Source organism: Cibotium barometz, chromosome 28, assembly GCF_041138505.1.
Source record: "Cibotium barometz isolate CiBa-2024 chromosome 28, ASM4113850v1, whole genome shotgun sequence".
Taxonomy (NCBI): domain Eukaryota; kingdom Viridiplantae; phylum Streptophyta; class Polypodiopsida; order Cyatheales; family Cibotiaceae; genus Cibotium; species Cibotium barometz.
This window is the reverse complement of record NC_141073.1, coordinates 55,542,661-55,570,091: the sequence shown is the minus strand read 5'-3', so window position 1 is coordinate 55,570,091 and position 27,431 is coordinate 55,542,661. Positions and strand designations below refer to the sequence as shown.

General features: G+C 39.7%; 1 pseudogene; it reads right to left on the bottom strand.

Moving 5' to 3' along the window:
- Positions 1-20,597: 20,597 nt before the first annotated feature.
- On the bottom strand, positions 20,598-21,336 carry LOC147622968 (secreted RxLR effector protein 161-like; annotated as a pseudogene).
- Positions 21,337-27,431: the final 6,095 nt, after the last annotated feature.

The following is a 27,431-nucleotide window of genomic DNA, read 5'->3' as shown; positions in this document are numbered from 1 at the left end:
TTGAGATTAGAGACAATCATCATGGATTGATACAAGATTAAGGGATAATCTCATACAATGGCCATGATGCCTAAGTGAGAACGTCTCACCAAGAGGATGGAAATAGCCTTCTACAAGCTCAGGTATAAAAACCATGAGGCTCCAAGTGTGAAGATGACCACTGTCAAAAGATATCAAAAGGTATAAAAAAGGGACAATAGTAGTCCATGATCCCCCATACTTGATCCCATGACCAAGGTTCTAAACCTACTCTAAAGGTCTTGCTTCATTACAAGTTAGTATCAATATAAACATGGTTTGGATTTTGGTGTGGTTCCATTATATTTACCTCCTTAACCTATGTTATCCCATCATAGGATGGTTGACCATCTCTAGTCCTTACTTGCCTTAGATCCTCCTCTTGGTCCTCCTTAGCTATGATTGCTAGAGCCTTCTTAGCAAATATTTCTATCTCTTAGAAATTTCTTTTGTAGTCTTTGTCTTAGCTAACCTTGATAGTTTCGTCTCCTAGCCTATATATTATTTAGTCCCATTAATCATTTCTCTCTTTACTTGCACAATATCGTGATGTAATTCCTCCCCCCAACTATTAGATAATTCATCATGAAATTCTACGAATTTAACAAATCTAAGCCATTGTGCATCCGTAAGTACACCTCTTCGTTTATTCTTTCCCTTGGCGGCTTGGTAGTGCTTACTTATCATCCCTAGCATCAGATGTGCTGGTTTGCATTTTCCACATTTGGTCCCTCATAATTACCTTCTTTTGAGCTACTCTCTTCCTTGGATGACCCAAGTTTCATAAATTGCGCACTCATCATAAATATCAATGTGCATGGGATTTCATCCTCTAGCAACCATTATTTGTAGCTGGTACCATTTTCCCTTAGTACATTTACTTTGCTCATATGTACCATTTCATCCTCTAGTAACCATTCTTTGTAGTTGGTACCATTTCCCCCTGGTACATCTACTTTGCTAATATGTACATCCAGTTTTCATAGAATTTTGGTTCTGGCATTCAAGAGTACATTTTATTCTCTATGGGTCTTTGAGATTGCATCTCAAGTCCACAGAGTTGAAGAGAAAGGTGATTAGGGTAGTGGTGTTGAAATTGTCTCTAATTAACTCTCCTCCCTTGAGGTGTACATTCCAAGTCTACAAGTTCACCTTCAAGGTTCATAATATCATAAGTAAATATGGTTATATTACTAGTCATGCACCAATTAACCATCCCTCATAAAGAGTTTGCCTAAGATAACATCATATGAATCTGGTTGTCATACAAAGTTCATGACAATCATAGTATGGTTATAATGGGATGAGAATACCTTGACTTTAATGTTGGTTAATATGCCCATAGGTCTTGCTTTTGTTTTATCTACCATTTTTACAATAATATTCATCCTTTTCATGGTTGGCTTGTCCCATAGCTCCCAACAATTCTTGGTGATAATACTTCACTTTTGCTCCATAGCTCCCAACAATGCTTGGTGATGATACTTACCCTTGATCCTCATCCCAACAATGCTTTTGGTGATGATAGTTACTCTTGATCCTCATTCCATATAGCCATCACTTGATAACCATCATGAATGATAGAAATTGTGGCGTTCATGATATCACCTTCAAGCACTACAATAGAATGAGGGTCTAGCAGTGAAAATAGCAATGTTTTTATAACTATAAGGGTAGCTAGGTGTTGGTCCATTTTTGCTGCTAGAAACATTGCTATTTTCACTACAACGGGTTCGCTGCCATTTTCCCTATTGAGCAACGAATGCTCTGCACATTAAAAAAAAAGAGCTGGGACAAACTAGGGAGTTTGCATAGGACTCCCTAGTCTTTCCAACTCTTTAAAAAAAATTTAAAACAAAGTCACAATTTCAAATTTCTAACACAAACACAAATATAAGAAACATATACATTCTGGATAATGCAATTGAGCCCAAAAAATTATTATATTTCAAAAATTTTTGGGCCTTTGGCTATATATACATAAAGTTTCTACAATGAAGAGGCATCTAACTGGAATCCTCATTGGACTCCAAGTGATCTTCATCATCCGATTTCTCGTCCACTTCACTTGCTTCACCAATATGGATCCTCCTCTTCTTCTTCCCCTTCATCCTACATACATGCCATCAAGCGTAAGGTAAGAAAGAGCATTAAAATATAATTAGACATAGAAAATAGAATGATTTAGGCTCACTTACCTCATTAGCTTGAGTCCCCAAAATGGACTCATCCAAGCGTACACCTTGCGTATGAATCCATGCCCACAATTGAGAACGAGGGACTCTATACCCATACTCGTACTCCACCTTTGTTGGGTCATGCCCAACAACCTCCTTCTACAAAAAACAATTAAGAAAATATACAGTTATTTCAAGAAAACAATATAGTACAAAACAAAATGAAAGAAGAGAAGAAATGATACTTACGAAATGAGCAAGAAAGGAGGATTTTCCGCTAGAGCCAAAGTGCAAAGCCCCTCTCTACCGTAGTTAGAAACCGTAGTTAGGAAGCACTCGCGGCCGCTTGTTGTTGAAAAGCACTTGGGTACTTTCTCATGAAGCTACGTGGGTGCCTCCACTCCTCGGCCATACACACGCTATGCTTCTCCAAATTATTCTTTGCTTCTCTCTTGATATTTTCTCTCCTATTAGAGAGCAAAACTTGATGCGACACTTCATCCAATCCTCGGAGAAGCAAAGACCCGCATGTGGCACGGGAAACTCGGACTTAAGCACATCGATAACATATTGCTTAGAAAGTTCATCTTATGCTTTTCACTTTTTGAAGGAGTTCACGAACTCTAGGTTTGCAAAGTACATGCATACGATTCATGACTTGCTTTCCTAATGCATCCATCACGCGGGCACCATCCACATCCTCCACGATGTATGGCAGGAGGCATGGATCAAATGATGGAATGAGTCTCCTAGGGGATGGCTCATAATGTGTAGATGAAGAGCCCCCCTATTGGGGAGACGCATCGGGAGACCTAGTGTTGCTTTGCCAAGCAAAAGCAACATGCTCCCCCCCCCCACTAGCACGTCTACTACCCCCCCTAGACTCCCTACTAGGTCATCGTCATTGTGAAGACAGACATGAGGGAGCGGGGGTGGGTCTAGTAGAGGAAGGTGGTGTAGGCTCATCATCACAACCATATCGTGATGGGCCTGCACCACTCAGCCCCATGCCTATCAAAGGCGTGGTATTCCCTGACTGAACAAGTGGGGTAGATTGCTCCCATAGCGTCGACTGGCCAAGTGGGGTAGTCTGCCTCCATGGCGTCGACTTGCCCAGTAATAAAAGATTAAAATATAAGACAAATAGAATGCATAAAAGATTAACTTTGTGTATGTGAAAAGGTTTGATGGGACCATACATGTGTCTATGTAAATTGTGACCAAGCTTGATACCCATATCGTTCATTTATAATGGACAGCAGATTGGCCACATCGGGATCCTGTGAGACGGGTTGATCTATAGTGCTCCTACATACATGCATAGGCAAAAAATAATGATTGCTCTAACCCAAGCCCCATACTTAAATCTTAGACAAATAATACAACATGTAATATTATAACATTGTTATGACCTCCTACAATACTGCTTAGACAAGTAGGGTGGACAATGCCCCTTTTGGATGATAGCTTTTGAGGACTTTCCACACTCTCCCCACTATTAAAGCCAAAGGTAACTCTTCTTTTACAAGAGGAGGATAGTGGGGGGAAGATCAAGGGATTCCCCTCCACTATAACCACCTACTTGTGGGATAACCACTCCTAACTTGACTAGATGGCATGTAAAACACCCCATATCTCTATGCATAAGTCCATTTCCTAAACCTGGCATCCAAGGGTGCAATAAACATGAGGTTCAATGAATAAGGCCACTTACCTTGATAATTTCAAGCCAACCAAGAGAAAACAACAACACAAGATTATACAAAAAATACAACCTATGATATTAGGACAATGTTATACGACCTCCTATAATACTATTTAGACAAGCAGGGTGGACAGTGCCCCTTTTTGGATGATAGCTTTTGAGGACTTTCTACACGCTCCCCACTATTAAAGCCAAAGGCACCTCCTCTTTTACAAGAGAAGTATAATGAGAAGATCGAGGGATCCCCCTCCACTATAACCACCTACTCGTGGATAACCACTCCTAACGTGACATAAGTAGCATTCTAGATGGCATGTAACAATGCCCCATATCTCTATGCACATAAAGAATAGAATATCCATAGTCTAAACCATATGCCATCCATAGCCTATGCATAGCCTTATGCATAGGCCCTATGCATAGGCCCTATGCACATAAAGAATAGAATATCCATAGTCTAAACCATACGCCATCCATAGCCTATGCATAGCCTTATACATAGCCTTATGCATAGGCCCTATGCATAGGGATTATGCATAGGCCATATGCCGTATGCATAGGCCTTATGCATAGACCATATGCCGTCTGCATAGGCCTTATGCTATGCATAAGGCCATATGCATATGCCTATGCATATGGCATATGGCCTTTGCATACACTATGCATAATGCCTATAGGATCTTGACCTAAACCTAATCCCCAGCACCCAAGGGTGCAAAAAAACAAAGAGAAGAAGCATAAACAAAGAGAGCTTACCTCTACTAGCCGAATCCGTATATGAGCCGTTGCGTGGCCTATGCCCTTGGTGGTTGTTCGCTTCAATATACCTAAAAAAGATATCATAATAAATCAAAACATTAGTTCATTAGTTCATTAGTTGCATAAGAGGGCTATGCAAAGGGCCTATTGCATAAGAGGGCTATGCATAGGGTATGCATAAGCCCTATGCATAAGGCCGATTGCATAAGAGGGCTATGCATAAGCCCTATGCAGCATAGCCTAGACCTATTGCATAAGAGGGCTATGCATAGGCCTTATGTGTACCCTATGTATAGCCTATGCTTAAGCCCTATTGCATAAAAGGGCTATGCATAAGAGGCCTATGCATAAGAGGCCTATGCATAGCCTAGCCCTATTGCATATAAGAGATCTATCCATAGGTCTTATGCATACCCTATGCATAAGGCTATGCATTAGCCCATTGCATAAGGCCTATGCATAAGCCCTATTGTATAAGTCCTATGCATAAGGGTATGCATAAGAGGGCTATGTATAATCCCTATGCATAAGGGTATACATAAGCCCTATTGCATAATGCTACGCATAAGCCCTATACATATCCCTATGCATAAGAGGGCTATGCATAAAGAAGCCTATTTCCTATTGACCTAACCCTAATCCTCGGCACCCAAGGGTGTAAAAATGGAAAGACAATAAGCACAAATGAAGAAATAGGGCTTACCGTATGAGAGGCTATGCCCAAAACCTTGCTCACTTGAATAATCCTACAAAAAAGAAACATAATAAATAAAAAAAGTTAGTCCTCATTAACACATTAGTAAGCAAGAAGAACAAGAGAAAATTTAGTCCTCATTAACACATTACTAACCAAGTTAGTACCCTAAGCCCTACTCTTAATGCATAACTGAATGGAAAAACTAGTTTATGTTAAGCCTAAACCCTAGCATAATGCATAGAATGCTTAATAGAAAGCTTTGATGGAGAGATCTCCATCAAAGCTCTCTATTAGAGCTCTATGCATTAGGCTAGGGTTCGAGAAAGGGAGAGGAAAAATAGGGGAAGGGAGAAAACGAGAGAGGGGAAGGGAGAGAAGCTCACATAACACTATGTCATGGAAAGCTTGGAAGAAGACCCTAAACCATGAAACCATGAAGAAAGCAAGAAATTACTTACCTTGGAGAGGGATACTTGATTGATCCAACACCCTTGAGGGATGAGTTGAGGTGGGAGGAAAACTCGGGCTACATGCGTAGGCTGTGCATGTACAGGATAGGGAAAGTAGGTAGGTATTGACACCTGTCGTTCGGCGGCAATTTAGGTGGGAGTCATAGTTTCGTAGGTCGCCTACTACGAGCAGCAAAATTTTGTTGCTAGCTGTGCTGATGAGTAGCATTTTTTTGCTGCTAGGCAAAAGTTTTTTGCTGCTATGCAACAAAAAAACCATGTTGTGGTTGCTGTTTAGCAAACAAAAACCTCAATAATTTTTTGTATGTAGTAGTGGATGTTGTTATGTGTTCTGTATGAACCCTAAATCAGTTTTGGCTAGGTTAAAGATGTCTGACAGAGAAAAAATTTGATGTGTGTGTGATCGATGCAAGGGTAAGTATATATGACAACATCGTATAACAATTGAGCATGTCCGAACATATGGTGTCATGAGGCACTGGCACAACCAAGTGCGGATGAGGACATGGAGGAGAACCATAGGAGAGTTCTAGATAATATGCCACACCATTCAGTGACATCGGGTAGAGTGTGGAAGGTGGCAAGGCTTCATATGGAAAGCATGGCTGAGACTCATCTTCCCTGACCAATGAATGAGGTGCCTCCACCATTTCCACGAGGAGGAAGATAATATCATCATGGACAACATGGTGAATGACTTCTTTGGACGGGAGGTCATGTATGATAGTGAGCAAGCTCTAGTGTCACAAGAGGAGGAAACCTTGTATAGAGAGGCAAGCACACCTTTGTACAAGGGATGTTCCTACTCCACACACTGCGAGCAAACTTGGAGCTATTGAAATTGCAAACAACTTATGGATGGAGTGATGCAAGATCACAAGTTTTCTTCAGTAAGACCACCTCATTCTATTAAAAATATGTCATGTTCTATATACTCTCCTTGCTAATATTTTGACATATGATTTCTTACCCTATATTGTAGGCTTCTCAATAAGATTCTTCCCCCTCAAAATCTATTACCGAACTCACGAGATGGATGTTGTAAAATGCTCTCTATGCTAGGTATGGATTACACAAAAATACATGCATGTCCCAAAGATAGCATGCTATTGAGAGGGGATAATAAAGATGCAACACAATGTCTACAATGTGGGGAGATCCACTATAGGGATGATTTGAAAGGAGATAACATTCCCCAAAAGGTTTTGAGACACTTCCCTATCATTCCTTGCATCCAACACGTGTTTAAATGTAAGGGGATTGTAGAACTCATGACGTGGCATGCTACTCATCGCTTGATCGATGGCATCATGAGGATCCTAGAGCTGATTTACCAGCATGTCAACATGTGGAGAATCAATGGCCAGAGTTTAAAGATGGGCCTCATCACTTACGTCTTGGCTTGGACATGGATGGTGTTAGCCAATTTAGCTTCAAGTCCACATCATGGTCTACTTGGTGAATTGCAAACTCCCTCCATGGGTGGCAATCAAGAAAGGTCATATCATGCTTTCTCTCCTTGTACCAGGCAAGTATAAGGTGAAAAACGTGGATGTGTACCTCAAGCCTTTGATTGAGGAGCCTGAGACACTATGGAGAGGTATCAAAGTACATGACATTTCAAGGCTAATAAATAGGCATGAGGCGGAGGTGAAAGGAGTTTTTCTTTGGATGATGCATGGCTATCCTGGGTTCTCGAAGTGCTCAGGGTACCTACTTGAACCTTATATGCATAAGAATTTAGCCTTTAAACTTTAAGTTTATATCAATTATCTCAATTATCTCAATTTTAAAATAGGTTTGGCAACCTCCAGACATCATGCATGTCCGATTTATGGACCATCACTTGTTTTGGAAATACCCTCTACACTTAAGAAGGTGTTGTATGACAAACATCATTAATTTCTTCCTTCTTCACATCCCAAGTATGTGCCACATGATGTCTCACCACTTGTGATGAGGCATGGAGAAGCACTCCCAATCCACCACACTGAATGGGATGTATAGACACTCAATCTTCTTTTGACTTCCATATTGGTGTGACATGAAGATCAACCATCTCTTAGATCCCATGCATATCTTCAAGAATGTGACAACAAATATTTGGGACCATTTAATTAGTAAAAGAGATAGAAAGGGTGCAAGGGATAACTTACAAAACATTCGACGCCTTCAAAGTGCATGGCCAATTGAAAGTGAGAGAGTGAAACAATAGTCCTACCAAAGGCACCATGGGTATTAACCAACAAGGAGCACAATAAGGTGAAAAGTGTGATCGCCTCTTTTTGTACACCAACGGGAGTAGTGCATTCATTGAAGGGTGCCTTCACAAAGACCAAATAGAAAGGATAGGAACAATTATATGACCTCAAGACACATGATTGGCACAAGATATTACAGGTATATAAATATTCACTTTTTTATTTTTCGCTTTGTGGTACATAATTTGTAAGCTCATATACTAGCTTAGAGGAGATAGATCCTACATCCATTGAGATGGCTCATCTCAATGCTATCGAGGCAGTGTGTATGATTGAGGACAACTTTCCTAGAATAATTCTCACTAGCCAGTTGCATCTTGTGGTGCATTTGGTTGATGAAGTGGCATTGTGTGGTGTTGTTCATGTTTGATGGATGTTTTTTCTTGAAAGGTTAATGAAAACCTTAAAGGAATTTGTGAGACAAAGAGCAAGGCCAGAAGCAAGCATGGTAGAGGGCTGGTTGATGCAAGAGTCTCTTGTGTATATCTCAAAACATCTATCTTGCATAGATCCTTCCATGCCATGATTGTGGAGTAATGAGGAGGATGACCGACTAATCACTAATGTGCCTCAAGGAAAAGGAAGGCAACGAAGATTGGATGAAGCATTATGCCACAAGGTGAATACATTCTGCATTCTAGATAGTACCATCATGGAGAAGTGGATTGGGAGATACAAGGATGCAATCAATAGATAAAAGGATGAGAGAAAAGCTTTCAGAAGAGCAAATAGATGCTTGCCATTCCCTCCTAGCTTAAACCCTCTACCAAATGTGATCAATATAGAATGTCTTTGTATAGCAATATCGATGGCATCGCAAAATGGAGAGATGATCACAAGAGAAGAGCATGAGTATGCAAGAGGGTGTGACCCTCAAGTAAGTACTTTCACATGGAGCGTGTGGATTCTAAAAGAAACACATTGGATTGTGGTGTGATGGAAACTTTTGAGCAAGAAAGTCAAGCCAGTAGACATGATACCAAAGTCATAGAGGACAATATTGAGTATTGTGAAACTATTCATGATATTCTTGAGGTTGGATTTAGAGCATTTAGTCTATTCATCTTTGATGTCAAATGGTTCAAGGTGATATATAGAGGTGCTCAAGCAACCGCCCATGAAGAAACATCCAAATGGGTTCTTTCAAATTGATTCCACCAAGTTTTGGAATGATGAGAAAGATACCTTCGTACTACCTCAACACTGTCAATAGGTTAGTAACCCAACCAATCCCAATATAAATCTTGATGTTGTATAATAAAAGTGTAATGCCTTTGCTTTGTGATATTAGATTTTATTTCATGGCGATCAAACTGATCCAAAGTGGTGGTATGTTATACAAGTTTTCCCTTGTTCAAAACATATCTTTCAAGATCAAGATATGGAGGCCGAATCTCTAGATGAGGTGCAAGTACTACCTCAAATCGGCTCATTGGAAGAAGAGGATGAAGGAAACATTTTGGATGGATGATGAAGAGCATGAGGAATATCAATCAGAAGACAATGATGAGTCACCTATCAATCATGATAATGCTTTATCAGATCATGATAGTGATATTGATATTAATATAGAATCCCATCTTTTCATTGAGATTCCATTAGATATAGACATTGATAAAGCAATACATATGGATTTAATACAAGATGGGATAGATTCATGATCTTGACATTGTTTCGCTTCTCAAAAGTTTTCAACTATCTTTTTTTTTGCTCTAAACATGGCTCCAAGGGTTTTAATGGATGTTTTTTTAAAACTATATATCATTTATGTGTGTATGTGATATGTATTTTCAGAATTCAGCATCCAACAACTCTTTGGAATTTCATGCAGCGAAAACAACAGTGTAATTTTGCTATTCAGTAGCAAAATCACAATATAGCAGGTGAAACTTATTGCTAAATTTTGCTGCTAAACACGCTACTCTGTAGCAAAATTTCATTGTCTAGCAACAAAATTTTGTTATTAGGAGCGCTACCTAGTGCGAATGGTATCCACAACATTTCGACAAAAAAAGCACTACTAAAATGCTGTTAGAAAACGCTGTTGTGCCCCCGACGTGTTGTAGTGATAGTAGTATCCCAATTGGTTAACTAGATTGACTCCCTAGTAGGTTGTTATCATTAGATCTTGATGTAGCAAAGAGCCCTGCTTCTATCCAATCCTTGAGGTCCACCCATAATCTTGAATTAACCTTTAAGTAGGATCCTAGTGGCACCATAATTTTGGTTAATAGGGTTGAAATGAGATCTCAGACATCTTTGGGCTATTTTTTCATATGAATGTCTTGTTCACTTGAATACTTAGACAAAACCCATGGTTTAGGCAGTTCTAGTTTTCAAAAAATTGATCCAAAGCAGAGTTAGATTAGTCTTCCTCATCCTCCATGACCTCCTTTAATGGCTTTGGTATGTCAACACTCCTTGTTGACTAACAGTCCTCCCCTTGGTGGATATATTGTGTCCACAGACTTTAAAGATGTCATAAGTTTAGTTAGGCCTGGCTTCCATCTCCTCCTCTTCCCAATACTAGTGGCATGAAATGTCTTTGATAGGTAGGAGGTACACACCCTATTTAAAAAGAAAACTTTGCAAAGGAGCATCTTTGCATACAAAAATAGGCACATAAATATCTTTCACACATTGGAATCAGTGAATTGAATGAGACATGTAAGGAGTAGCACAGTTGGCATGCATACACGTCAAGTATGGTCTTAAGCACATATTGTCAACTAGTCAGATTCTTCCACAAACTTTTCAAAACTTTTGCAAGGCAAATGCATGCAAAGAGTGGCTTGACCAAGGCACAATAGGCAAAAGAAAAAAGAAGGTAACATTAAACTTTCACAACAAATAGACATAATATCCAAAAAATGAAAGAATTCGGGCCTTTCCCTTTGTGGGCATATCCTCTGATGAGTGCGATCCAAGTGAGTACATCCTTGCTCATGTGTGCAAGAAATTCATTTGCTTTTTCAAGTACTATACCATGCTTTTGAGGTTCATGAAAATGCGATTGCATTGGGAGAGAATCCCTTATCTCATGAGATGGATGTGTGTGCTTTTGCACATCCATAAGCTTTTGCACATCATTCATTGGGTGTGCTTGGTGTGTGTGCTTTCTCTCCTCGTGGGCACCATGCAGATTTCCCCATAGCTCTTTCACCTTATCCATATCCTTCTTTTTGGTCCTCACCTCCTCATAGACATAGTTAGGCTCTACTGCTTGCCCCCTAGTCCCATCTCTAGGTCCCAAGCTCCATTCTTCTTGAGGTCCACATACTCCCCTGCTCCCCCTATCACACCAAGGATTTGGCAAGTAGATCATTTATTGCAGTTGTGGGTATGCGACTATCTCTCTCTCTCTGTGTACCCCCCTAAACCCTATAGTGCTACACTCTACACATAGTACACATTCCCCATAGTATTACATGCACACCAGATCATCATACACATAGATTCCATATTACACACACCCTACATAAATAGATACATTCTTTACTACACAAACAAGCTACACAGTACACACACACATGTTACCTCATGCATACACATTTAATTACATGGGTATGTAGAGAGAGAGGGAGTATCACACAAGACCTTGACCCGCACCCATGAACGTTTACTTCATTGCATGGATATGTAGAGAAAATTAGATGCACTTGCCTCCTCCCTTGCTCCTGGTTTTCCTTCTTAAAAAAGTGCAGGCTCGCCCCTATTTTGAGATGATGATATCCACCATTCCCCCGGCATTTGCCCATCTACGATGTAGTAAAAGTCATTTTTCCTGATCAGAAAACCTTGTGCTACATTTGTTTTAAGAGAATCTAAACACTAATCCTATTGAGCATATCCTGGATGAGTGGATGAGTGCACTCAAAGAGGACACATGCCTACTCTTAAGAAAATAAAACAATTCTCTTGCTTTTGCAAAGTAGTCTCTCTTCCTAAAAGCATACATCTCCAATAGAACCTTGCCAATCACAATATCATAGTGAACACCAAGAGTATACATCTCAAATAGTGGGCTCATCAAGCACAACATTGCAACTCCTATTAAGTAATTTTATCATTAACTTGTTTCCCCTCATTAGATAGCTATACTTGGCTTTAAGAATGTAAGATAAGGTCACTACATTTTGAGAGAGGGCCTCACTCCAAATATGATCAAAACACATTAGGTGTGTTCTTTCTCAACTTGGTTCTACAAATCATATCATGCTATTGGTGTGCAAAATAAGAACTGCCAACCACATATCATGCCATCTCTTCCTTCTCCTCTCTCCTTCGCATGCGCATGTGCGTGCACACACACACACACACATGCACACAACTATGCATGCTGCACTTGAGAGAGAGAGAGAGAGAGAGAGAGAGAGAGAGAGAGAGAGAGAGAGAGAGAGAGAGAGAGAGACTTGAGCTCTTTAACCTAAAAACCCTTGAACCTGTAAACACAAACCAAATGATGTGTGTGTGTGTGTGTGTGTGTGTGTCTGTGTGTGTGTGTGTGTGTGTGTGAGAGAGAGAGAGAGAGAGAGCACCAAAATTGGCATAAATATACATTATGGGGACACATGGAATATATATCCATGGGAGCATTGCAACGCACAATATCTTCTCCCATCAACCTAAGTCTAGTTATTTCCCATCAACCTTTGTTACTTAGAGAGCACTGCACTTCGCATACTTATCCATTATAGCATTTTAAAGCATAGTGTAATCTCCACCCATGACCTTTTAAATTGTAAATGAAGGGTAAGAGAATGAGTGTACATTAAGAGAAGGCATACAAACCATACTCATAAACTGTGTATCATGCAATCAGTGTGCTTCAAATGAAAATATTTATACTCCTATACAACTTGACCCTACACCCATTGCTCCAACTCTAAGAGAAACCATCCCTAGTCCTGACCACGCCCTTATCAGCATCTTAACCATGTTTCAAAGCATCTTGACAATGCCCTTGCTATTCATATCTTGCAAGTAGCCTTACCCATCATTGACGGGCATTTGGAGAAATACCCTCACATTGTACCAACTCTAAGCAGTTCATTGCTTGCACACTTTTAACCTATTGGGCTTCTCCTGCATTGAGACTTAGCGGACATGAAGCTCCTCAAGCACAACATTTTCATACACATTTACAAATTTTTCTCCAAGCGCAATAATATTTTGGATCACCCCTGTTTAAAAATCTGAAAATGACCTTTTTCTCAATTGTGAGCTATTCCGATGCTACCAAAAATGCAAGCAAAGGTAATTTCATATAGAAAGAGGCCCTTGCACTTCATCCATTCAAAACACTTCATTGTTTTCTCACCTCAGGCTTATCTTGTGCCTTTCTTGTGTACACATCATTATTTGTGGTTAAAGGCCTCATAAGGCCATAGAAGCGATTACCTTGACATTGCAAAGAAGAGCTCTTTGTCATGGATTATCTAGTAGCACCACACATAGACATAAATCTACTTAGGCACAGGTGGGAAACAACAATTGCAACATGATTCCCATCACGCACTTGATGTGCTTTTGCAAGAACAACTCCTTTCACATAGGCATCCACCCATACATGTGATTATGTCACAATAGTCCCTATCTTATCATTGTCCACCTTGTCATTGTTTTTTTGCAAGAGCATCAGACTTGGCAACATATTCACGAACACAATTCATTAACCCTTGTCATGTCATTGTGCCTTATCATGGAACACCTTCTCGTTTTTTGACAAAGCTCTCCATCTTGGCATACATATTGTTATAAAATGCCAAAAAAAGTTATTGTATTCGATTCTTGAAGAGAGGCCCTTAAGTTGCATCCATTCAAAACACCTAAAAGCATCTCAACCCTTAGAACCTTTGATAAGTGTAGTCAAACGAATACATCACTTTTATCTTGCATGTTAAGCACTTCCTATTGATTTTCAAGTGCATCCAATTCTGTACATATGGTCACTATTGTGTCTAGGCAATTTTAGGTGACTACATTTGGAGTTAGGCAACATCTCTTTGAAACACCTGAAAGCATCATGCCTTGCTATGCATAACCTACGATTAGTGCTTCCCAAAGGAAGATATGTCTCTGCTCTTATACATGTTAAGAAATTCTTTTTGTTTTGAAAGAACATCAAAATATGCAACATCCTCACTAAAGCTTGGCATGTCCAACAACTATTGTAGTCAAAGAGAATGCATCCTTGCTCTTATATGGTCACGAAATTCTTTTACTTTTCCAAGTGCACCACATCATGAATACATTGTTCAAGTTTAGCTTGCATGCAGTAGTTTGAAAAACCAAAGAGGCAAGCCCATGGTTGATTGTTTGAGAGAAAACCCCACGGAATTCACCATGACCCGTGGTATCACCTTGCTGAAGTTGGTAAGCCTGGCTTACATCATATTCATGGAGCTAGATCGGCTAAAAAATCACTCCTGATTACTTATGAGATCTATAGACCTACTCATTGTTGGAACTATATATATCACACCCTAACTTGACCTAGATCTCACCTATATATACAAACTCAATATGAACTAGTCTTTTGGGAAGCATATATAATGTAACTCTATTCCTTCTTCTCTCTCTCTTATCTCTTCGTGTTTGAATATTTCCAACATGGTATCAGAGCATCATTGATCTTGCTATTGTGAAGATAAGAGAAAGGAAGTATCAATTGTGTTAATTCCATTCATGTGCATGTTCTATGTTTCATTCAATCTCTTATTCACATTTTGTAGAATTCTAGTGATTAATCACTGTTAACAAGTTTATGCAGGTCTTTGGATGGTCCATCTGGACCACCCTATCTTATCCTAATTAGGATTGTATTATAGAAACACAATTATTTTTGTTGTGTGCACGACGTCTCGCAAGATTTCTATAGAGGACGCATTAATTGGTTTATCAATCTAATATTCCTATCAAAAGTTATGTCATTTCAAGTAAACAATACTTCAAACAGGAAAATAGGCAACGTGCAGCTCATGCGGTAAATTTTGAGTATTTTCTTAGCTTCATCAGAGTTCGGAGTTAAAAGTTATGGTGTTTTTCGTGCAAAAGACTTTTGCTCATCTTTCGTGTTCTACACGCTTTTTATGTTTTAATCCAAAAATAGCCAATTTTTGGGCTCATCCATGTCTCAAAATAACAGTACTCCAACTGTTTTTAGAGTTAATATCTTATTGCATATCACATTTCATCTATTTTTGGGTACTAATTTTCATCGCACTGGATAGATGCATAAAGAATTTAAATTATTCCAAAAAGTGTTATTTTCATCAATTCTTATTTTATGCGTAGAAAGATGCATAAAGAATTTAAATTTTAATTTAAAAGAGTGATTTTCATAATAAATGATTTTATGCATAAATTAGATGCATAAAAGAAATTCTTTTATATTAAAAGAGTGATTTTCATCATAAATGAATTATATGCATAAAAGATATTTTTTTAATATTAAAAGTGTGATTTTCTTCATAAATGGATTTTATGTATAAATTAGATGCATGAAAGAAAGTTTTTATTTTAAAAGAGTTATTTTTCATTGGATTTAGTTTTTATGCATGGGAAGATACATAAGAGAAATTCTTTTATTCTAAAAGTGTAATTCCTACTAAATTGGATTTATGCATGGAAAGATGCATAAAGAATTTATTTTATTCCAAAAGTGTTATTCTTATCAATTTTTATTTTATGCATAAATAGATGCATAAAGAATTTTATTTTTATTCCAAAAGAGTTATTCTTATCAATTTTTATTTTTAAACGCATAGAAAGATGCATAAAGAAATTTATTTTTATATCAAAAGAATTATTTTCATCAATTTTCATTTTATGCATAGAATGATGCATAAAGAAATTTATTTTTATTTCAAAAGAGTTATTCTCATTAAAATTGAATTTATGCATAGAAAGATGCATAAAAGATTTATTTTAATTTGAAAGTATTATTCTCATTAAAATGGAATTTATGCATAGTAAAATGCATAAAAGGTTTATTTTTAATTCGAAAGTGTTATTTTCTTTAAAATTGAATCTATGCATAAATAGATTATTATAAAAGTGTTATTCTTACTAAAGTTATCTTTGTGTGATAAGAGGCGTATGGGAAGTGATAAATGTCTATGAGATGTGATAGGATGTGATAAGAGGTGTATGAGATGTGCTAGGATGTGATAAGATGTGTATGAGAAGTGATAGGATGTGATAAGAGGTGTATGAGATGTGCTAGGATGTGATAAGATGTGTATGAGAAGTGATAGGATGTGATAAGATGCGTATGGGAAGTGATAAGATGTGATAAGATGTGTATGAGATGTGATAGGATGTGATAAGAGGTGTATGAGATGTGATAGGATGTCATAAGATGCGTATGGGATGAGTTAGGATAAGATAAGATGTGTATGGGATGAGATAAGAAGTGTATCTGATGGGATAAGATGTATATGGATTGTGATAGGGCCAGAATGGATGTGATGTAAAAGAATAGATGTGAAGGCGTATGTGGATATATGAATGGGAATGTAGAAATGGATGTATGGATATAAATGTGGATATAGATGTATGAATGTAAATGTGGATCTGGATGTAGGAATATGAATGTGGATATGGATGTATGAATGTGAATATGGAAATGGATGTATGGATGTAGATGTGAATGTGGAAATGGATGTATGGATGTAGATGTGAATGTGGATGTATGGATGTGGATGTGGATATATGAATGTGGGTGGATGTATGGATGTGGATGTGGATGTGGATGTATGAATGTGGATGTGGATGTATGAATGTGGATGTGGATGTGCATATATGAATGTGGATGTAAAAATGGATGTATGGATGTAGATGTGAATGTGGATGTATGGATGTGGACGTGGACGTGGATGTATGAATGTGGATGTGGAAAAGGATAAATGAATGTGGATGTATGGATGTGGATGTGGATGTGGATATATGAATGTGGATGTAAAAATGGATGTATGGATGTAGATGTGAATGTGGATGTATGAATGTGGATGTGGATGTGGATATATGAATATGGATGTGGATGTGGATGTATGGATGTAGATGTGAATGTGGATGTATCAATGTGGATGTGGATGTGGATGTATGAATGTGAATGTGGATGTATGGATGTGGATGTGGATGTGGATGTATGAATGTGGATGTGGATGTGGATATATGAATGTGGATGTAAAAATGGATGTATGGATGTAGATGTGAATCTGGATGTATGGCTGTGGATGTGGATGTGGATGTATGAATGTGGATGTGGATGTGGATGTATGAATGTGGATATATGGATGTGGATGTGGATGTGGATGTATGAATATGGATGTGGATGTGGATATATGAATGTGGATGTAAAAATGGATGTATGGATGTAGATGTGAATGTGGATGTGGATGTGGATGTGGATGTGGATATATGAATATGGATGTAAAAATGGATGTATGGATGTAGATATGGATGTGGATGTGGATGTGGATGTATGAATGTGGATGTGAAAATGGATGTATGGATGTAGAAGTGAATGTGGATGTGTATGTGGAATAATGAATGCGAATATGTATGTGAATGGATATGAAGTCGATATGAGTGAATGGATGAGATGAGATGTCATGTGAATCAGAATGTGAATGAATAATATAAGATGTGAACGATGAGATGTAATGAGAAATGGATGTGATGAGACGTAATGTAAATTAAGAAAGATAGGAATGGATGTTATGTGAAGTGAATGAATCTGATGTGATGGATGGAAAATGATGTATCTGGTCAAGAATGGATACACATATGATTTGGATTTGGATTAAGTAATATGGATTGATGTGGAACAATCTGGAAAGATGTGAGTTCATTATAGAAACTGTATTTATGAACTGTTTGTAAATGACTGTTTTATGTCAAGAATGCTGGGGAAACATTTTGACTATCTTGAGAATGTGGTCATGGGGAGACCTACCTGATAAAGTTGCAACAGCTGACGGAGAGTCAATGGAGGACGTCTCGCGTAGCAAGGTCGGCCGAGGTCTTGACCAGCCTCGGTTCGATTTAAATGGTGAGCTTCCGGTACGGTGGATGAGGGACCAAGGAAGCGGCCTATGAGTGAAGCGCTAGGTGACCTGCGAAGGATCTTAGAGGGTGCTGACCATACGGTGCTTGGGCTCTGGGTCGCCGAAGATACCCACACGTGCGTCGTGGAAGATATTTGGAATAAGGAGTAAGAGTTGTTTTTTGAAACCGGGCATGGATCTGGTTGATTGACCTTGCTGGTCCTCAACGGATGAGTCCATGGCTCTTTTATATGGATCTGTTGGTTGATCTTGCTTCAACAAAGATTCCATCTTGATTTTTATAAGTGATTATATTGCCGGGTACTATAAGCTAGGAACTATTGAAAAGGCCCTTGAGTGAATAGGTGGTGAACGTTCTGGTTGCCAATGATGCAATAAGTACACCGATGAAGGAATGATTGGAAATAAGGATTCAACCACAGTAGGTTTGCAGACATTCCCAAAAGGTCTCTATACTCTTTTCCTTATTTTCAACCAGAGCATTGGTATCATCAGCAAACATTTCTATACAAACCTGTTCGCCATTTCCTAGCAGAATTCCTTTCATTGCTCCTTTGTTGATTTTGTCTTGTATTAGCCAGTTTAGACCATCCGCTGCAATTGCATATAGGAGGGGAGCCAGAGGACAGCCTTGTCTTATTGATCTAGATAATTTAAAAGCTTCTGTGAGGTCTCCATTGACACATACTCGAGCGGTTGCATTACCTAGTAGGGTTTTAACCACGCTACAAAATCTTGTACCACAGCCCATGTGTCTTAATGCATCTATCATGTAACCCCAGCTTAATCTGTCATAAGCTTTGTCAAAGTCAATTTTGAAGAAGATATAATCTTGCTTTGTTTCTTCAGCATATTCCATGGCCTCCCATAAAGTAATGATAGTGTCTAGGATATACCTTCCCTTGATAAATCCTTTTTGTTCCTGTCTTATCCAATCATTCATATGATCTTTCAGCCTCAGTGCCAGCGCTTTGGCAAAAATTTTGTATGCATAGTTGAGGAGAGTAATTGGTCTCCAATTGGTGATAATATCCTTGTCATCCTTCTCGTGGATCAATTTAATGATGCCTTCATTAATTGTCCGTGGGAGGGCTTCAAAGAGTAGGGCTTCTTTCCAGATTTCTAGCAGAGGCTCGATCAAGGTGTTCTTAAAAGCTTGAAAAATTCAGCTAGAAGACCATCTTTTCCAGGCGATTTTTTGTCTTTAAGCATGTCTATAGCTCTAGATATCTCTTCTTTTGTGATTGCTTTGTCAAGCCACTAATCGTGTTGACCTGGAACGGTTTTAATCCTACACTACTTTATGGTTTTAGAGGATGCCAATTGCTCCTCTTGGTTGGGAATAGATTCTGTGAAGAGATGTTGGAAATGATGAACTATCCATGCTTTATTCTCTTCATCTGAGCGCAGTTGAGTGCCGCTACTGTCTTTCAAAAGGGGAATGGTATCTGCTGCATGCTTCACTTTGAACATTTGAAACATTTCTTTGGAGGGTCTGTCAGCTTTTCCAGCCCACCATTCCCTGAAGAACATAGTGCTTTCCTCAAGTTCTTTTTCTTCTATTCTATGGAGTTTGGCTCGAGTCTCCCTTAGGGATTCTTGAGCAGAAGAATCTTCTTGGTTTACCCTCATCTCAAGTTCTTTTATCTCTTCTAGACATTCTTTTTTCTTCTTTTCCCTTATCTTCTTGACTCCTTTCCTAGTACATATGAGTAAGGATTGTGTGGATTTCACTACTAGAGACCATGCCTTAGAAGGGGTCAAACCTATACTAAAGAAATGATCCCATATTCTCTTCACTTCTGCTTGTACCATGGGGAGTTTGAAGAGAGTAGGGTCCGTGTGAAACCACTTACAACACCTTTTTTTTACATCCTTATCCAACAAGGCAAGAATGGGATAATGATCTGACATGCATGTATCGAATATGACTTTGCATTCCACAGTGACATACATCTTAAATAATTCCTGACTGACATAGCATCTGTCAAGTGTGGCTTTCCTCAATAAATCTCCTGTTTCATAGTTTTGCCATGTGAACTGCCTTGGAGTCCCAATGTCCACTAGGTTAAAATGTTCCTTGCACTTATTCCAAGCTTGTTTTTTCGGGCCGAAGATTGTTGGAGTTAGGGTTAGGGTTAGGGTTGCAGGAAGGCAAGCTAACACACGAGAACAAGAGCTCTTGGAGCACACAACAAGAAGATGATGATATTCACTAAGTGTGCGAGTACCAAAAAAAAAAAGAAAACCCTAGACCGGGCATATGTACATGTACGAGGGAAAAAACCTCCTAAAGAGGGAAAAAGTGCCCCAGTGGTCCTAAGAGTGTTCACACTCACCACTACCTCTAATATGGTAACAAATCCTCCCTTGGAGTGATGAGGTGAACAAGAGCGCACTCAATGTAGAAGGTAGCGCCTAGCCCTATGGACTGCAATCAATCCACAAAGGGGAGTAAGCCCAAAGCTTTGCGAAAAGCTTCGAACTTCTCACGAGGCAGAGCCTTTGTGAAAAGATCTGCAATGTTGTCCTGTGTTGGCACATAAGCCAAGCTGGTCTCTCCTGCTGAGAGTCTCTCCTTGACATAGTGATAATACACCTCAATGTGCTTTGTGCGAGCATGAAACATTAGGTTTCTCGCAACTGCCAATGCGCTCTGAATGTCAGTGTAGATAGTAGTGGAGGACTGTTGTCCCACACCCAAATAAACCAAAACGCGTCTGAGCCAAACACACTCAACTGTAGCTATGAATGCTGCCCTATACTCAGCTTCACAACTAGATGTGGCCATAGTGGGCTGCTTCTTGCTGAGCCATGAGATACATGCATCACCAAGAAGGAAGCAAAAGCCATTAGTGGATACTCATGTGTCGAAACAACCACCCCAATCAGAATCTGAAAAAGCATGCATGTCTGGCGCCACCATAACCCCCTTGGGATAAAACAACCCAAGGTGTATCATACCACTCAAGTAGCGAGCGAAAGATGCACTTGACAACTTGCCAATGCTTAGTTCCTAGGCTGTGCATAAATATGCTCACCTGTGACACGACATACTGAATGTCTGGCCTCGTGATGCATACATAGATGAGACATCCAACTGCTTATTACTGATAAAGAACCACATCAAAGTATTCCCCTACATCATGAACACTAAGATGTGAACCTGTTTCCATGGGTGTAGCAAACAACAGGTTTACAGTCCTCAAGATCAAAACGACACAGCAATGATTCGATGTACTTCGTCTGTAGCAATGCAATCCAATCATCATTTTGCCAAAACTGGATGCCCAAATAATGATGCAATGGTCCCAAATCTGACATCTCAAAGGCTGAATTGGGTTTAACCTTAAAATCAGCAATATACCTCTCATTCGGCTCTGTGAGCAACATGTCATCGGCGTAGAGTACAATGACCAAAAATACATCACCATCTTTCTTTACATAGAGAGTGCTTTCACTTGGACTATTACAAAGAACATGTGCAGTTAAGTATGCATGTATTTTCTCATACCAAGCACAAGGCACTTGCTTTAAGCCATACAATGCCTTTAACCTGCACACTTGTTTTTCCCGCCCTTTCTAAACAAAACCACGAGGCTGCGATACATACACTTCCTCATGTAAATGCCAATTCAGAAATGCAGTCTTAATGTCCAATTGATGTACTTGCCAAACCAAAATGAGCTGCCAATCCACAAAGACTGCGTATAGTAGTCATACGACAAGTGGGAGCAAACGTCTCATCAAAATCAATGCCCTTCTCTTGAGCATAACCTTTTGCAAAACAAGCCTCACCTTGTAGCGATCAACACTACCATCAGCCTTACGTTTTAGTTTGTATACCCACTTGGTACCACGTGTCATTCTTGACAATAGCATCATACTCTGTTTGCATTGCAGCCATCCAATTTTCTAAACTTTGTGCCTTATCAAAGGAAACAAGCTCTTCTTCATCGCACATATTTGCAACAGCAAATGCATAACAATCATGTGCATAAGATGCATGCTGAAATCCAGAACGAGTACGAGTAGGTAAAGGAGCAGCCAAATTACTCACACAGTGTCTGCACAAGCCAATTTGGCATACCTTTAGATTCTACAATCTCTTGTCTCTCTTCATCTCAACAACATCATCTACATGCACATCATCAAAACGCTGATCATGAACCTGTAATGGCTGATTCCTTGCCTCAATGGCTGTACAACATCTTCCACAAACACAACATCTCGATTGACCCCAAGATCTTCTTAGTTTGTGGATGAAACAAACGATAACCCTTACTTTCAGTACTGTACCCAACAAAGATGCATTTTACAGCCTTATCATCTAGCTTGGTTCTTTGTTGTTGAGGCACAAGAGCATATGCCAAACAACCAAATACACGCAGGGGAGCAACCGAAGGTTTCTTGCCATGCCAAGCTTCATAAGGTGTAACACTCTGGAATGCCTTAGTAGGACACCTGTTCACAACACATAGGTGGCACACATGATAGCTTCAATCCAAAATGCATGTGGTAATGCTTGACTTTTAACCATGCATCGTGTCATCTCCATGAGAGACCTATTTTTCCTCTCAGTAACACCATTCTGCTGCGGTGTATAAGGTACTGTACATTGGTGTTTTATCCCACGTTCAGCCAGATATGCATCAAATTCTTTCGACGTATATTCCTCCCCGTCGATCGAAACGGAGGGTGCCCACTTTACATCCTGATACATTTTTAGCCATAGCAACAAAGTGTTTGAAGCACATAAACACATCAGATTTTGCTTTCAAAGGATACACCCATGCATGCCTAGAGTAATCATCAATGAAAGTCACAAAGTAAAGGTAGTTCCCAAACGATGGTGTCCTCATTGGACCACATACATTACTGTGCACAAGATGTAGTTTACGATCAGCTCTCACGGAACCATCCTTAGGAAATGATGCTCGCTACATTTTCCCCAATATGCACCCTTCACATACATGTTTTTCTGGTGCTTTGAGAGTAGGCAACGACAACACCATATCACTTTTATGCAGGCGCAACAAATTGCTGAAATTCAGATACCCAAAACGTGCATGCCATAACTTTGCATCTGTCATAGCCTGCGTATCAGAAATTGTACATGCTGCCTCATTCACACATTTTTCATATGCATCAAGCCTATATAGGCCACGACATAGTAAACCAGATGCAACAATATTGTCACCATCACTAAGATCATGAATTGTACACCTGTCATCCACAAACTTCACAACTAGGCCATTCCTAGCAAGTGCAGAAACTGACAGCAAGTTCTTTTTGATCCCTGGCACAAATAATACATCCAGCAAAACAAAAGTGCTTCCATTTGTAGCAATCAACTGAATTTTTCCAATTCTTTTTATAGGATAAGAGGAGTTGTTTGCACACATAACAATATTTCCTGCTGGAACTGTCTCAAGAGAAGAGAACAAATCACAATGTGAGGTAATGTGCTTGCTAGCACCACTGTCAAAATACCACACATGCATATCTACAACTGTCATACATGCATCATGTTCAGAAGATTCATAAAACAGCATTCCACATTGAATGCCCATTTTGCATCATGCACCATATTAGCAGAATCTATTTTTGCAGGTGTTGCATTAGCTACAGCCATACCTGCTTCTTTCTTCTTTGCCTCCTTCTCCTTCAACTTTGGACATTCTTTGACATAATGCCTGGGTTCCCTGCAATAGTTACACTTGCCCTTCTTCTTAGGCTTCTCCCCATCCTTGTCAACCTTAGTGTTGCTTGTAGAAGATGCAGCTTTCTGTTTGTTGTTGTTAGAGGCTTTTCCTTTGCCTCTCTGATTAGCAATGAAATCCTGATCTGCAACATGAATGTTTGACCTGTTTTGCCTAGACTGCTCTTCTTGTAGAAGCACAGTGATCAGCATCAAATTTAAGAGCATTCGGATTGCCCTTCATCATGAGTCTGAGTGTAGAGGCAAAACTCTGATAAGAATCTGGTAGGCCATCTGTATGCCAGCTCTCTATATAAGATTCCTGATCAACCTATCATACCATTACCATCAGAGTCACAACCACGATTACTTTCTTGAGGCTGGACATGGCATGTGATGCAATAGATAGCATGAAGAGAAGGAAGCCCTAGATCATGATGGCCTAGTTGCAAAGCCTTTGATACATGTGTGAGACGAGATGGTTCACATGTTTGAAAGAGTTTTCTGTGAGGTTTTCCACCTACATGGAGCTGTAACACCATCGTGCACACGCTGAAATCAAAGAACCCCCTAGATCCAAGTAACTATCGTACCATTATGGAGGGTCACACTCTAGCTGAATTATGTTCCTCCATTATCAAGAATGAGTTTAGTATGTGGTCAGAGTGCTTGAATGTTGATTCCTACTCTTTTATGGGAACATGGCCAAAGACCCCCTTCATTTCCAGGTGGGAATCACATACATCTTGCCCTACCGGCTGATCGCCCATGATTCCACAATCCCATCATATCTTGCATGATGACACTTACCCAATAGTCATGAGCATACTGGCATGTGTAGCAAAAATGTGCAGCATTCAAACCATCACCAATTGAAATGAGCACATGTGCATTGTATGCTAATGACAACAAAATCATTACATATAAAATCCCAGATGCATAATATGGCTACATTAACGTATGTAATATCATGTGTGTGATGACAAAGCCCACGATAAAAAGCCATGTACAAGTGTTCTCACTCTTTTGGTACTTTTGGTAACAAAATCCCCCATATAAAATCCCACATGCATAATATGGCTACATTAACGCATGTAATATCATGTGTGTAATGACAAAGCCCACGATAAAAAGCCATGTACAAGTGTTATCACTCTTTTGGTACTTTAAGCAATACTAGTTTTGTAAGAGAGAAAAGAAAAAGCCATCTGGGTCCGAATAAGTTAGCTTAAGAACTCAACCAGTAATACTACGTGGACACTCGATGGGAGAAGCCATCATGGCACAGCCACTAACAGTCATGTTTCCGACTATGGGGGAGCCACTGCACTGTGAGGGAAGGTCAGTCTAGGGCGTGGGTAATGACGAGGTCATAGAGGAAAGGGGTGTTCTTCTTCCAAATCTTGTACTCCTCGTTCACCTCCATCTCATCCCGCATCCTCCTCATTCTTCACCATCTCTCTCTCTCTCTCTCTCTCTCTCAAACACCTAGCCTTCTCGTTCTCGCGCCATGAACTTCATTCACTCCTTGCCGCGCTCTAGTCGTGGCCAAAATCAAAAATTGAGCCGGTTGTCTTCCCCTTAATTTCCCCTTTGTCCTCCCTTGGACATGTTTTATTGTATAAACATGGGATCCCAAACAAACGTTAGCTCCTAATAAAAATGGTAAAGCCACGCAATTGAGTGAGTGATCGGCCAACTTAACCCTCACATGGCCCAATTAGAATAAATCTCAGATGACAATTGTAGGAGGTGGACCGCATGACTACTATGTGTTTGCCCCCAAATTGTACATTCCCCACCCCTCAATTTTCGCCACTATATCAACCCTTCTGATGGTCCTCATCACTCACATGCCCTTGATTATTGATCCCACTTGAGGAGCTTACATGGCTCACATGACATTTTGTCTTTAAAGACAAATTGTAAGCCAAAATAATGATAAGAAAAAGCCTAATCAAAACCAAAGGTCATTGTTCGCCACAATCTAGGCCACATGAATCTTTTTGTACTACCTCAGTTAGGCTCATTAAGAGTGCTCGTTCACTCATAAAAAGCCCAATGTAATAGACATAGCCATCTTGCTCAAGGGCATCACATATTCTAGCCTAGCATTATCTCTCTCTTTGGTCTTTCAGAAGGAAATGCAAGCTAGTACAACCAGAGATTCATCTGGTAATCCTTCGTACCCAGCAACCAATGCAGGGAGAGTGACGCCCAGGGAGGAAGAAATGAAGGTTTCATTCCACTTTCTAAAAAGAAGACCTTCAAACACAAGAAGAATAACTCGTTCAAACCAAAAGCCAACTTCTATTCTCTTCTGTGGATAAACCTGATATCTCGGATGAAGATGAGGAAATTTTAGAAACAATTCAAGAAACTCAGCTAGACCAGAACAGATTGACTTCTAAACTGGCTCAGCTGGATGATCCAACAGGAGGAGATACCCATATTCAAGAAGCAGAGGAATCCATTCAAGTGATAGCGATGGGATAGGAGCAGCATCAAAGACAAATCGCTATCCCAAATAATGCCATGGACATTTCCAAAGAGCTCAAGAGAAATCATGTGCAAGTGGAGGGTTCACCCAAGGATGCAAGCAAGAATAGGAGACAGAAGAAACAAACTCAACCCAACCCTCCATGAAACTATTATTTGCATGTCAAAGGTCTTACACACCCTAATAAAGGGAAAAAAGTCAAGACATGGCTGAAACAACAAGGCAATTTTGATGCACTAGTATTGACTGAAATTAAGGTTGGCGGGGATAATCTCATTCAAAGACTGAATGCAATAGATAGCAATCTCATTTGGATTTACACCACACACCCTCAAGGCTCTGGGAGGGGTGGCTTGTGGATTGCATCCTATATGGGAGAATCAAATTAGAGATATCCAAATTGACTTATTTGACCAATGGGTTGCTTTTGAGCTTGAGGATTTTGTGCTGATAAGCATGTATGCGAACTGCCCACAGATACATAGAGCCGGAATCTTGGATTTAGTTATGCACGAATACGATGAACCTATAATTCTGATAGTGGACTTAAATATGGTTGAGTTAGAGGAAGATAGATTTAATAAACTGGGCAAGCTCATCTCTATTACCATATTAGTAGGTAGTGGGGAGTGTGAACACTCTTAGAACCGCCGGGGCACTTTTTCCCTTGTTAGGAGGTTTTTTCCCCCGTGCATGTACATATATGCCCGGCCTAGGGTTTTTTTTTTGGGTACTCGCACACTTAGTGAATATCATCATCTTCTTGTTGTGTGCTCCAAGAGCTCTTGTTCTCGTGTGTTAGCTTGCCTTCCTGCAACCCTAACCCTAACCCTAACTCCAACAATTGGTATCAGAGCAACTTCTTCACCTTGAGCCTCCCCGTCTCTACCCACCCGGTGAGTGCAGGTCATTTCTCATCAGATTGAGGAGCCCTTCCTGCTGGAGATATATCTCGAGAAAGTATGCTATTTACGTAGTAAACAATAATCGGCATTTTCGAGGCTTTCGGGCCGTTCTGGGCGCGTTTTTGGGGCCGTTCGCATGCTGCTGCAAGGTTTTCGCAGACTCTT